General features: G+C 39.9%; 1 long non-coding RNA gene across 3 annotated transcripts; it reads left to right on the forward strand.

Moving 5' to 3' along the window:
• Nucleotides 1-4224: 4224 nt before the first annotated feature.
• On the forward strand, nt 4225-7622 carry LOC147306255 (uncharacterized). Of its 3 annotated transcripts, none has more exons than XR_015126606.1 (6): nt 4225-4276; nt 4508-5961; nt 6499-6660; nt 6911-7019; nt 7125-7244; nt 7387-7622. It is a non-coding gene; the product is annotated as an uncharacterized LOC147306255 (long non-coding RNA). The 3 variants fall into 3 exon arrangements; XR_015126607.1 differs by having other exon boundaries at nt 6911-6949; XR_015126608.1 differs by lacking the exon at nt 6911-7019.
• Nucleotides 7623-8400: the final 778 nt, after the last annotated feature.

An 8400-nucleotide genomic window follows, 5' to 3' on the forward strand; every position in this document is an offset into this window, starting at 1 on the left:
TGTCTGAGTCTTCTATCAAAGGTTACAGCTATTTATATGAAGTTGTACAAAAACGCTTTCTTTCGCCAAGACAGTGCATTTCTGTCTATTACATGCATTTGAATAGAGTTCTCGCACGAAACAAAGTATAGGTTTTCATTATGTGAATAACTTGGAAATGTTAGCTCAAACAGCTGCAAAACCTGTTTTCCCAGCACGGGGACCTTGAGTTCTATAAGATAAAGCCATAAACATGTTTGTCTGAGTCTTCTATCAAAAGTTACAGCTATTTATATGAAGTTGTACGAAAATGCTTTCTTTCGCCAAGACAGTGCGTTTCTCACTGTTACATGCATTTGAATGGGGAACTCGCCTGAAACAAAGTATAGGTTTTCATTATGTGAATAATTTGGAAATCTTAGCTCAAACAGCTGCAAAACCTGTTTTCCCAGCACGGGGACCTTGAGTTCTATAAGATGAAGCCATAAACATGTTTGTCTGAGTCTTCTATCAAAAGTTACAGCTATTTATATGAAGTTGTACAAAAACGCTTTCTTTCGCCAAGACAGTGCGTTTCTCACTGTTACATGGATTTGAATGGGGAACTAGACCGAATCAAAGTATAGGTTTTCATTATGTGAATAACTTGGAAATCTTAGCTCAAACAGCTGCAAAACCTGTTTTCCCAGGACGGGGACCTTGAGTTCTATAAGATGAAGCCATAAACATGTTTGTCTGAGTCTTCTATCAAAAGTTACAGCGATTTATATGAAGTTGTTCAAAAACGCTTTCTTTCGCCAAGACAGTGCGTTTCTCACTGTTACATGCATTTGAATGGGGAACTCGCCTGAAACAAAGTATAGGTTTTCATTATGTGAATAACTTGGAAATGTTAGCTCAAACAGCTGCAAAACCTGTTTTCCCAGCACGGGGACCTTGAGTTCTATAAGATGAAGCCATAAACATGTTTGTCTGCGTCTTCTATCAAAAGTTACAGCGATTTATATGAAGTTGTTCAAAAACGCTTTCTTTCGCCAAGACAGTGCGTTTCTCACTGTTACATGCATTTGAATGGGGAACTAGACCGAATCAAAGTATAGGTTTTCATTATGCGAATAACTTGGAAATCTTAGCTCAAACAGCTGCAAAACCTGTTTTCCCAGCACGGGGACCTTGAGTTCTTTAAGATGAAGCCATAAACATGTTTGTCTGAGTCTTCTATCAAAGGTTACAGCTATTTATATGAAGTTGTACAAAAACGCTTTCTTTCGCCAAGACAGTGCATTTCTGTCTATTACATGCATTTGAATAGAGTTCTCGCACGAAACAAAGTATAGGTTTTCATTATGTGAATAACTTGAAAATCTTAGCTCAAACAGCTGCAAAACCTGTTTCCTCAACACGGGGATATTGAATTCTATAAGATAAAGCAATAAATACGCATATCTGAGTTTTCTATCAAATGGAAGAGCTGTCTTTATGAAGTTGTAAGCGCTTTATTTCGCCGAGACAGTTCGTTTCTGACTGTTACATGCATTTGAATGGAGTTCTCGCACGAAACAAAGTATAGGTTTGCATCTTGTGAATAACTTGAAAATCTTAGCTCAAACAGCTGCAAAACCTGTTTCCTCATCACAGGGTGTCTGAGCGCTCTATCAAAAGTTACAGTAACTTCATGAAGTTGTACAAAAAGGCTTTATTTCGCCAAGACAGTGCGTTTCTGACTATTACATGCATTTGAATGGGGAACTCGCCTGAGACAAAGTATAGGTTTTCATTATGTGAATAACTTGAAAGTCTTACTCACACAGCTGCAAAACCTGTTTGCCCAGCACGGGGATATTGAATTCTATAATTATCTTATAGAATTCAATGTATAAATATAAATGTGTATTTTTGAATCTTCTATCAAAAGTTACAGCTATTTATATGAATTTGTACAAAAACGCTTTATTTCATCAAGACAGTGCGTTTCTGACGATTACATGCATTTGAATGGGGAAGTCTCCCAACCAAAGTATAGGTTTTCATTATGTGAATAACTTTAACATCTTAGCTCAAACAGCTGCAAAACCTGTTTGCCCAGCACGGGGATATTGAATTCTACAAGATGAAGCCATAAATATATGTGTCCGAGTGTTCTATCAAAAGTTACACCGATTTATATGAAGTTGTGCAAAAAAGCTTTATTTCGCCAACACAGTGCGTTTCTGACGATTACATGCATTTGAATGGAGTTCTCGCCCGAACAAAGTATAGGTTTTCATTATGTGAATATCTTGAAAATCTTAGCTCAAACAGCTGCAAAACCTGTTTGCCCAGCACGGGGATATTGAATTCTATAAGATAAAGCCATGAATATGTATATCTGAATCTTCTATCAAAAGTTACAGCTGTCTTCATGAAGACCATTAAAAACGCTTTATTTCACCACGTTAGTGCGTTTCTTTCTATTACATGCATTTGAATGGAGTTCTCGCCCAAAACAAAGTATAGGTTTTCATTATGTGAATAACTTGGAAATCTTAGCTCAAACAGCTGCAAAACCTGTTTTCCCAGCACGGGAACCTTGAGTTCTATAATATAAGGCCATAAACATGTTTGTCTGAGTCTTCTATCAAAAGTTACACCTATTTATATGAAGTTGTACAAAAACGCTTTCTTTCGCCAAGACAGTGCGTTTCTCACTGTTACATGCATTTGAATGGGGAACTCGACCGAAACAAAGTATGGGTTTTCATTATGTGAATAACTTGAAAATCTTAGCTCAAACAGCTGCAAAACCTGTTTGCTCAACACGGGGATATCGAACTTTATAAGATAAAGCCATAAATATGTGTATATGCGTCTTCTATCAAAAGTTACAGCTGTCTTGAATGAAAGCATTATAGCAGCTTACCTCGATCATGTGGTAGAACAGACACATGGGCCACCTACGTGTCCTCCTACGGCAGGAGTAGTTGCCACAAACCTGCAAAACAAAAAGAAATGATCAGATGACATGAACAGATTTATACAGCCATAAGCAAGAGATTCTTCCTGCCTGTGGGCGTCAAACTGGACCCCCCCCCCCCCCCCCCTCTCCTTACTGTAGCTATCAAAACTATCATAGTCTAAAACTATCATCTCATATCAAAACTATTATAATCACATTATCTGACTTTATCAGTTATAACAATGAGAAACGGTAAACAATTTGGCAAATAAATGACTTATAATTGTGCTTACCTGGTCCAGATGATCCACAGTCCCTTTGCATTTGTTATAATCCAGGATGATGTGGGGCTTTCTCTTCCCAGAGTCCTGGACTTGTAGCTCACGGTGCCTGGTGCTCAATAAGACAACCTTTTTTCTTTGCTTGGGGATGTAGGAAACCACAGCCTTGCCCCCCCTGTAGCGACCTGGACGGGAGAGACAATCATCGAATCTTACTGCCCGATTAATTTGCTCAAATCTTTTTTTTTTTGACATGGTAGCAGGAAACAGAAGAGCCCTGTCTCCCCATTTCACAGGCTTGTTGTCGTTTCATGTTGAGACCTGTACAGGCTAACCAGCATCACAAGCCCCATGTAAGCCTGCAACTCCTCATCTATGTCCTTCCAGTCTTTTACTGACCTGTTGCCCCTGCGGGTTGGTGAAATGCAGGATTAGCTGCATAATGTCCTCTGCAAAAAAAAGATGGAAAGTGCTCACAGGGCTGCTGATCCTATACGAATTGCATAATGGGTTGGTCCTGGGGTTAAAATGGGGGGAGGAAAAAATGGCAGGACCTCTTCGTGTGTGGGTTGCCACATGATTTCTCCATTTTTAGATCTCCACTGGCCATCCTCCAGTCTTGTCTCTTCCTCCTGCTCTTCTTCCTCCTTCTCCTTCTCCTTCTCCTCCTCCTCACATGAGCTGCAAAGCTCCTCGGTGCCTGGCAAAAATTCTTCTTCGCTGTCAGAAGTATCTCCACTGCTTGTGGAGAGTGCAAAACTGCAGCAACAGCCTCCTCTAAACTGAGTGCACGCTTCATTGTGTCTGTGCAGAAATGACCACTCAGACCAGGCTGCAAAGTATTCTCATAGACTTCAAAGGTGCACCTGAATAAACATGCTATACCATACATCCAATAAGAGAGAGGAGGCACACTCATGATCAAGAAAAAACATAAACGCACGCCTTTGATCTCTCTCCCCCCCCCCCCCCCCCCCCCCCCCCTCTGTCTTTCTCTCTCTCTCTTACACACGCACACATACATACACACACAATACCATTTTATGGTGGTTAGCTGTTTTATTGTCATGCATTTTACAAGGTAAGATAACCATGTCCTGCATTCAAAACCACTGAAAATGTCTATGGTGGTGCTGTGCCTAATATTGTGCTGGTGTATGCTGGGTAATGGCACAGCTAGCGACTGGGTGACTTTATTCACCCGCTTCGGCTGTTATCACTCCATACAATGGGCGTTATTAGCACAAATCAATCCCATAGATATGGACCATTTCCTGCTAGATTGTTCAGAAGGTTGTTATCATCCATCCAGATGGAGGATCACTAACAGGAGCGTGGGAAGACTCCAGAATCCACTCTGGCTGCAATCCGGTGGATACAGCAGTGTTTACAGGTAATACCATTTAAACGGACAGCATTTATAGAATGACTATTAAAAATCAGCGAGTGTCAATAATGTTAATGTGGTTATGTTAGTAATACACCGAGTGCTAATATAACAGCTTTAAGATGCATTTGTAGATGTTATTACGTGTTTTACCGTCTTTATGGTGCTAGCTTAAAGTTACGGTGTAAACGTTAGCTTATATTGGAGTAAAGCTGTTACTGTTTAAACGATGTTAGCACAGAAATATTAGCTTCTGTCATGACTGACGAAGTTACTAGTTAATAAAGTTTCCAGTAAAGTGTTTAATCGCAGCCACAGACTGACAGCAAATATCTCGATTAGCTTCAGTGCATCTGTAATAAATATGTGCAAGTTTCAGTGCTTCGTTTAAACTGTATGATACTTATACTGACCCAGGGTCAGTGTAAAATACAATCCTAGCTGTGTGAACAAAGCCTGGCTCCTTTAATCCTGCATGAAAAACCTCAGGATGCAGGCTATTATTACGCTTTCCTGCTGGCACACCTGTCACACCTGAGAGTCAGCTAGAAACTTACAGTGACATGGACATCATGCAAAGACTGCCAGACTCTGTAATACTGCAAATGATCAGTGACTCAAGTTAACACTAAACTTTAAACGGTGCCTCTGTGTCTCTGTGTGCTGAACATTTAGGATTGAGTCAGGCTGCATCTGTGTTAGTCCTCTGACAGACTGGTGACCTGTCCAGGTGTGCTCTACCTATGACTACTGGGACAGGCTCTAGCTCCTGTAATAGAAATTTTATGTTATTCTCATTTAAAGCATTTAAGTGCTTATGCATATGCTTAGTTGTGACACTGTTATAGACTGTTCAATGAAAGTTTCTAAAACTAGATGAACTTACTTCAGCAGTTTGAGAAAACAACTCCCTTTACAGGTGCTGATAACGTCAAGGGCACAAAACAGCATAACCATTGATCCGTTAGGTTTCATAGCGAGACACGTGAAGTGGCAGAGCTGACATGACTGAACTGTGATGTTTGATGTGTGTTTGCTCTCCTGTGCACAGTAATAAATAGCATGATCACAGCTCTTTCTGTGTTGCAGACTTTATTAAAAAAATTCCATGACATCTACTATAACTGAACCAACCTGGTGCTCTTCATTTATGGAGGCTGTTGAGTCTGAATGTTGGATGTTGTGTATCTCGTGTTCTCTGGGCTTTGTTGTCCTCAGTCTTTTTGCAGGATCAGAAAACAAAACCGGGAGGCGCGTAAATGTTTCTTCTCCATGATGTTTCTTCAAATGTTTCTTCTGGATGATGATATGACCGTGACACGGGATGCCACCTTTGGTCTTGTGACGAAGCAAAGCTCAGGAAGAAGTGTGATTAAATGGTACCCACATGTTGAGAAGGATGTACAGGGCACCTGCAGCCAAATCCAAGCTTCAGCTTAGTTGTAGTTGCAGAATGCTATAGGACTGAGACATCTAAGGCATCAAATGTTTGATTAAATGGATGAAAAAGAGAAGTTTTTTCCCTATAATTATCACTTCTTAAAATCTGTAGCAACTTCAAGTCTGTCAGCATGCTGAGCATGCTCAGAATGTGACAATATATTTTTGTTCAATATTTAATTTCTTTCAGTTGCAATTGTTAAATGAAAAAATATATATTCTTATAATTTAGCAAATGAATTTATCAAAAAAAAAAAACATATATCTGTATTAGTTTTAGTAAATTAATTTGACACCTGTATTGAAAATACCATATTGTATTCATACAGAATCAGTATGGTATCATTGTTTGTCTGTTCACTGATTGTTGAAGCTAAGACCTACTTTGATCTGTTTAGATCTAAAGTATCCAAAGTTGAGTTCTAATGTTTCTTCACCCCTGTGTGTGTGATATGTGATTTCCTACATGCTGGCAGAGCAGAGCAGCAGTTTGTGCTCACAGATGGTGACGGTGTGGAGAGACGGTGGTATTTCCTCAGAAGAACCAGCAGAGTCACAAAGGACACCAGTCCATCTCACCACCTTGACTTGCTGACTGATGTTCGTCTGCACTGCACAGAGGAAATCAACTGACCGAGGTTTGTCCAGTGACGTGTTATGAAATGTATATTTGTTTTATGCTTACAGATATGTTTTTCTTGACAGGCTCTGCAGAGGTTAGACAAAGCAGAGAAAACATGTGCTTTACATTTTACTGTGATTTATTGAGATATTTGTTGCCTGATGTTCAGCAGGAATGGAGAAATAGAATCAAAGGGAGATGTTTTTCCTGTTTTTGTAATGATGTAAGTAAATCTTCAATATTATTTATTTGCTTGGTTATATTAGGAGCGTTTCTGAGTGAGGGAGAGAGGAGTCATCATCCAGGTAAAGTGACGTGGATCAGTGGATACACTTGTCTCCCCTTTAAAGGAGACGATCCAAGTCATCCTTAAATGTTAGCGCTTTCAAATACACAAACATTTTTAAAGGACAAAAATGAACATCCAACTTTGACTGTAATACAAAATAAATCTTTGCATGTGTGTTTTCAAACTCTCAGATGGGCAGTATATCAGTCTTGGACTGTCTAACCTGCCGGAGCAGCACTGAATGACCACCGCACGAGCATGTTCCTGCAACATTCAGCATCTGATCCTTCATCTGTGTGCTTCTGCTTTTGGTAAGTAGAGTTACCCAACTCCAGTAACTCTAAACACATGCCATCCATTTCTAACGGCCTGGTTACTTCCTGTCAGTTACTTTAGAAACCATGTGGTCACCTGACCTAACACTGTTTCTTCTTCTTCCCCTTAATGTTGAAGTGTCAAATGTCAAACAGCTGGAGAGGAAACTACACCAGTGTACTGGGATGTTTCAGCAACACGTGCCAGATGCTGTTCCTTCATGGTGACATCACCAGAGACAGTCCCGCCCACCTCAGGACCCATTGATTATGATGATCTGATCCATCAAACCCCCAGCAGGTGAACTTTATTCATGACATAACACCGCAACAATGTAAAAAATTAAACAGCAACAGTCTAAATGTAAAGTGCATTCTAAAGTCCTCTTCAATAAATTGTATGCAAAGAGTCATTCAGGTCACTACAGAACCCAGAGTCTTCATCATTAAATCTCTGGTTGCTTCATTTTTCTATCCTATATCAGATATTTTAAAGGTTATCTTAGGTAAAGTTCCATTCTCATGGTGAGGCAAAGTGCTTTATGTGTGTGTGTGCCCGTGTCATGAACGGCTATAAAAGGCCTATAATTAAAGAACAAAGCGGGGTTTGAGTTCGAGTTGCGGCAGACTGTCACTACTTGTAAATGGAACGCAGCCTTCCTACGGCGGACAGCTAATAACAGGAATCGGACGCGGTCCAGCCAAGTCCACAGCAACCACCATAGCAACCGCCTAGCATGACCTTAAAAACATATTCTGTCTTCATAACTATCAAAATCGTGAAATGATTTGCAAAGTGTGAAAGTGTTACAGCTGCAGAGAGCTATGGCGGTATCTATGGAAGCTGTTTACATAGCTAATAATATACGATGTAACCATGGAGACAGTCAGTCACTTGAGCTAGCGGTGCATGTTTACTACAGTGAATAAGGTGATTGAGTGCACAGCGTCCACACTCTGCAGGGGGTAAAGACATTACTTCAATATTATTTTATATTGATATATATTAGCCTTCTGTTGACCATCACCTCAGGTTCACCATTACAGTTTCAGATTACAGATGCACACTGTCTAAACACATTCAAAAACTCATGTCTCAGAAATAAGCACAGCTGTTCATGTTTGTCATTAGAGTTTTATTTGTAAGAAAATT

Source organism: Aulonocara sp. 'chitande type north' Nkhata Bay, linkage group LG20 (assembly GCF_057382095.1).
Source record: "Aulonocara sp. 'chitande type north' Nkhata Bay isolate Kocher_YH1m ecotype deep benthic linkage group LG20, A_spYH_male_GT1.1, whole genome shotgun sequence".
NCBI lineage: Eukaryota > Metazoa > Chordata > Actinopteri > Cichliformes > Cichlidae > Aulonocara > Aulonocara sp. 'chitande type north' Nkhata Bay.